The sequence below is a fragment of the Danio aesculapii genome, unplaced genomic scaffold (assembly GCF_903798145.1).
Source record: "Danio aesculapii unplaced genomic scaffold, fDanAes4.1, whole genome shotgun sequence".
Classification (NCBI taxonomy): domain Eukaryota; kingdom Metazoa; phylum Chordata; class Actinopteri; order Cypriniformes; family Danionidae; genus Danio; species Danio aesculapii.
The window spans coordinates 41,978-48,457 of NW_026613666.1; positions in this window are offsets into that span (position 1 = coordinate 41,978).

The following is a 6,480-nucleotide window of genomic DNA, read 5'->3' on the forward strand; positions in this document are numbered from 1 at the left end:
AAGAGAGCATATATCTTACTTTCTGGTACACAAGTTGAAATTTTCGTAATTTTCCTTCAGATTAGTCCCTTTATTTATCAGGGGTCGCCACAGCAGAATGAAATGCCAACTTATTCACCAAATGTTTACACAGCAGATGCCCTTCTATCTGTAACCCAGTACTAGGAAACACCCATACACTCACAAACTACGGACAATTTAGTTTCATCAATTCCCCTATAGCGCATGTCTTTGGACTGTTGAGGAATCTGGAGCACCCGAAGGAAACCCACACCAACACGGGGAGAACATGCAAACTCCACGCAGAAATGCCAACTGGCTCAGCCATGACTCGAACCAGCGACCTTCTTGCTGTGAGGCCATAATGCTAACCGCAGAGCCACTGTGCCTCCTTGGAAACACTACTTGCATTATATTTTGCAATGTTGTGCCAAATGACAAACATGCCAGTGTTTCCATAGTGGATTTCACACCAACCACTCGATCAGATTACATTTATTTGGGCTTAAGCTTGTTTAGAGAATACTCTATTATGCTACTATCATTTCAGGTTTGCGTCATACACATTTTTTAGCCTTTATAATAAATTAGGTCTCAGTATTGGGTTGCAGCTGGAAGCTGTGTAAAACAAATGCTTGATAAGTTGGCAGTTCATTCCACTGTGGAGACCCCTGATGAACAAAGGGACTAAGGTGAAGGAAAGAGCGTTCTGTACATACAGGTTTGCGAAAGTTTGATGCAACGGGCATTTCCCAAAATGGCACATAATGGCCTGTTAACATAACATGATCATGTGAGAACACTTTCGATGTTTTACTTAGTCGTAGTCACTGTTCATTTCAAAAGTGCTGAATTACAACCTTATATGTAGTCAAATCCCAAATATTTAACCCAATAACAGTCATCTCTTGTGAATTAGCTTGGTTGATGTTTGGGTTATTTATATAGCACATTTAAAAACAACAAAATGTTGATTAAAAGTGCTTTACAAATCAACCAACACACAACATCTATACTTGTACAGGTAAACACAATAAAAAGAATCACAATTAAATGAAAGAGATGATTTTTTTAAATGATACTTAAATCAGGTCATGCTCTTCCCTTGGTGCTTTTATGAAAGCAAATCATTCAACAGATGAGCGGCTGCAACAGAAAAAGCCCCGTCTCCTTTTGATTTTAATCGAGACTTGGGAACAACTAGCTCAAACTAAGAGGCCTAGATGAAGTATGCCAGTAAAGAAGCTCACAATGCAAGTAGTTCCTCTAAAAACCCTTAAAAACAAATATCCATAACTTGTACTGAAGCATGAATTGCACTGGGAGCCAATGAAGGGATGATACAACTGGTAAAATGCTAGCAAATTTTTTGTCCCAGTTAAAAGAATAGCGGCTGCATTTTGAGCCAGCAGCAGGCATGCAATTGAAACATGAGAAACCCCTGAATACAGAGAATTGCTATAGTTCAGTCTGGACATGATAAAGATGTTAATGATGGTTATATTACATATTGCCATTTATATTAGCATTTAATAAAAAGCACCTACATGCAGACTGGGACATAAAATGGCCGGAAAATAAAACATAAGGTTAAAGAACATAAGATAAATCAACAGCGTTGGGGGTAACATTACACACAAGAATATTACTTTAACTAGTAAAGTAATACATTACTTTAGAAAAATAGGTAATAATATTGGAGTTACTTTTAAAAAACGCTTGATTACTTATTAGATAATTACTACAATATTAGTACTACAATTGTAGCATTTTGAAAATATCTAGTCAAATATTATGTACTGGGCGACGCAATAGGTAGTGCTGTCGCCTCACAGCAAGAAGGTTGCTGGTTCAAGCCTCGACTGGGTCAGTTGACGTTTCTGTGTGGAGTTTGCATGTTCTCCCTGCATTCGCGAGGGTTTCCTCCGGGTGCTCCGGTTTCCCCCAGTCCAAAGACATGCTTTACAGGTGAATTGGGTAGGCTAAATTATCCGTAGTGTGCAAGTGTGAGTGAGTGTGTATGGACGTTTCCCAGAGATGTGTTGCGGCTGAAAGGGCATCCGCTGCGTAAAAATGTGCTGGATAAGTTGGTGGTTCATTCTGCAGTGGTGACCCCGGATTAATAAAAAGACTAAGCCGAAAAGAAAATGAATGAATGATATTATGTACTGTCATCCTAGCAAAGGTAAAAGAAATCTGTTATTAGAAATGAGTTACTAAAACTATTGCTTAGAAATGTGTTGAAAAACTATTTCCGTTTACCAGAAATTGGGGGGGGGGGGGAAATATATACAGGGGAGCTAATAATTCTGACTTTAACTGTATGCAGTATATAAGTAAAAAAAACCTGATTGAGTGTAAAGTTGCTCACTTTGGCCTCGGCCTGCTCTCTCTCCATCTTCAGAGTGTTGATTTCTCTCTGTCTGGCCTGCAGGGATTTCTCCAGAGATTTGTTGGTCTCCTTTGCCTCCTGGATTTTAGCACTATAATGCTGCAGCTGCTTGAAGGTTTTCTCCAGCTTCTCCAAGAGCTCTTTATTCTGCTGCTGGAATTGTCTGCCGATGGTTTTCAGATCAAGAATCGAGGAGCTTTGCTTTTTCAGCTTCAGCTCCAGTTGAGCTTGAAACCTCAGCCGACCCTCCATCTCTGCTTTAAGAGCACTTACTTGAGTCTCTTTCTCAGAATACAGAGCGGAGATTTCAGATTTCAGTTTCTTCATGGTCTTCTCGAACTCTTCAGATTTTTCTCTTAGGGTTTCTTGATGGCTGAGCTTCTGCTGAAGCTCAGAGTGCTTCATTTGAGTCAACTGATTCTGAAGAGAAGTCAATTTCTCCTTCAGTACAGATGATTCCTGTGCTTCATTTATAGTGTATCTGCAGATCTGCTCTTTCAGAGATGTTACCTCTGCTGATAAAACCAGCATTTGCTCTTGCTTTTCTGATGCAGAAGAAGCAGCACAATGAAGCTCCTGCTGGAGTTTCTCAACAGTTTCCTCATGCTCTTTGTGATTAGATTTGATCATTGCATTTATTTCAACATTTTGTTCCTTCACAAGCTTTAGCTCGTTGCCTACAGACTCATACTCGTTCCTCAGATTTCGGAGATCTTTGTCTTTTATTGAAACTTGATCAAGCAGATCTTGAATTTGAGTTTGGAGGTTCTCGATTTTGTTCAAACCCTGACGAGATACAAGATTGCAAATTACATTAACTACACACAAACACAAAGCAAGCAAAAAAAAATTCAACAAATAAAACAAAGTCCTCATCTCACCTCCATGATGGGCCCCAGCACCTCTCCTCTCTCCTGAGACTGAGCTTTCTTCAGTTCATCCTCCAGAACGGAGATCTTCCCCTGCAGTATCAGCACCTGCTCACTCAGACACTCCTGCACAAGAGAACAGCACCAGCAAAACTGATCAAACACCAGAGCACAAAGCAAACAGAACATGATTCAGACAATAAACACAGCAAGTACTTCTAAATAAAACAGAAATGATCTACCTTGTGTGTGACGGCCTCGTTCAGCTCCTTCTCCAGCAACTCTTTTCTGTTTCTCCACTCCGTCTGTGCAGATTCATGAGCCACTGTGAGTTTGGAGACTTCCTCCTCTGCTCTCGCCAGCTGAGAGAAAACATTACGAACCTGATGGGGACAAAGACACAGATAATATTACTATTATTATTATTATTATTATTATATTAATAATTATTAAATTAATATAATAATCTGACATTATTATTATGATTATTATTATTATTATTATTATTAAGTAAATAATCAAATAAATAAACATTTAAATATTTAACAAATACATAAACAATTAAATAATACATAGTTAAATAGATATAAAACTAAAAAATAAATGATTTAAATAGTTATATATAAATTAATTATCAATTAAATGAAAAACTTAAACAAGGAAACAAATAAATATGAAAAAAACTATAAATAATAAAATAAATATATATAAAATAATAAGCAAGCTAACAATTAAGTATATAAAATATAATTAAATTAATAAATAATATAAATAAATAAATGCATTTAATTTAACAAATAAATATTAAATATATAAATAAATAAAAAATAAACAAAAGAATGGTCATATTTTAACCTGGACTTCAAAACAAGAAACAGCTTGTTGACCTGAGCACTGAGAGTCCCGTTCTCTTCTGTCAGCTCATCAATCTTTTTCTCTTTTTGAGAATTGTCTGTTTTCAAGTCTTGACACTGCTTTACAATCTCATGCACTCTGTGGAGAAGACTGGGAAATAAAAGAAAAGAAAATTTATTCATTAAAATTCTATTAATACATTTATTTTATTTAAATAAATCCCTGGGAAACTAAATACTGAGTCCTCAGAGACGCATTTAAAGTCCCAAACAGTTCTTGGCACATGTGCGACAGTAGTGCTTTCATCATCAAAAGTGACAGGACTAGAGCTGGTAACGTAATAACTAATGCCCATCAACAAAATGTGTCACCTAACCTTCTATCCAAGCGTGCCCTCGCATTTTTTAAATCAAAGCAATCACACTACAATCACTTTACAGTTGAGAACTGTTCGAACAGGCTGTGGATTAAAGCTAATAATATTGTTATAGCTAATAATAAAACATATAATATATAATATAATAAAAAGTCATGACTTGATTTGGACTTGTTTAAATTAGTTTAACCAAAGACCACAAATTCAGCTCAAAATCTTCTTTAATGTTCTACCGAAAAAGAAAAAGAAAAAAAAAAGGGGGTCACCCACATCTTGGATGACCTGTGAGTCATAGATTTATACACTAGATATCGCATACAGACCCTGAGCATGCGTCAATAGCGCCACCACATTTGTACAGTGCTCCCAGCACAAATGACATTTAACCGCACTAGTCAAGACAGTGTGCCAACTGCCAACGTGAAGATGCTGGACTTTAGCGCTGCTTACCGGTGTAGTAACGAGCAAACAAAGCACAAAAGGCAGAATATTTCCTACACTGAAAAAATGTTGCATGCAAAACTGTTGCAAACAATTTATTTGTGTTGAATTTAAACAAACAAATTAAATTGAGCAATGTTCAACTTAATTTGTTTGTTTAAATTCAGCCCAAATAAATTGTTTACAACCACGTAACGTAAAAAAAAATTTAGTAAATCCAAGGAATCATCTTTGAATAATCTTTTTCAGTGTATGTAAGATTTAGTTTTTTACGTTTTTTATAAGTTATGAATGTTAACGTTATTGATGATAATACAGTCACTTACTGCACTGACCATAAGGCAAAGTAGCACCAACTCGCACTAAATTCTCGGCTTATGCTAGTTTTGTTAAATAAAATAAGCAAACAATGCAAAAGAAATACGGCAACGACATGCTGCGGTGCCAGAAACGTGCATTACGGTCAGCTAAGTGAACGAATAGTTCATAATGGAGATTCATTCACAAACGAATCGCTCCTTCCGTCAGAGTGAGAAGTGAAAGCAGAACAGGATGCGTGTTTCAGGACACGGATTAGATCAAATCTAACAGGAGGGAGGATAATACATTTACATGCACACAAACACATGCTCTTTGTCAGCAATGCCCGTGCGGTCACTGATCCATCAATGTAGAAAAGTGATGTAAAATTAAAATTTTGTATATGTAACAAAAAATTGTTCATAGATATACGTGTATATGTATATATCTCTGGCTCTGGATGGCTACAGTCCTCCACTGCAGCTTGGTCCCGCATTCATTTCGAAGGAGCGCTACCCTGTACTAAAATGGCGGCTCTGTTGACACATTCCTTCCAATAGACAACAACAGGGCAGGCGACATCTAATGTAAATATCTATGCTTGTGAGTGAGTAAATTAACAGGATTTTTTTTTTGGGGGGGTGAACTAATATATACATACACTTATCCCTTTAATAACAGAATTTCCATTTTTGGGTGAATTAATAATTTAGCCTTTTTGCTCTTCACCTTTTATTCTTCTCCTGGAGCTCCAGCAGAGCAGCTTTATGGTCTTTCTCCAGCTCTCCTTGTTCCCGCAGCATACGCTCCAACCGGTGCTGTAACTGAGAAATCAGACCCTCTGTGTGGAAAATGAGACAAGTTCAAACCAATGCACTGCAAATGTCCTCATTCGCTCGCTCCAGGCGGTAGATATCACACCTTTCTCAGAGATGATGCTGATCTGACTGGCCAGTTCATTCTCCAGCTCATCTCTCAGGTCTTCTTCACGTATCAGCTTTTCCCGAAGCCTCTTAAGCCGGAAATGTGGTGTATTCATTACATTGTGAACTGGAGAACTGGAAATTAAGGAAGAGAGAGTGTAAGTTATACGAAGATAAACTCATTATTATCGCATTATACCCTTGATAGATTTACTGTTAATAATTATATGGCCATGCCACACAATGTTAAAAGTACACATGAACTGGAAGCTGCACCATTTTTTTTTCGTATTGTGACGCAGTTACTAGAGAAACGCAATATTA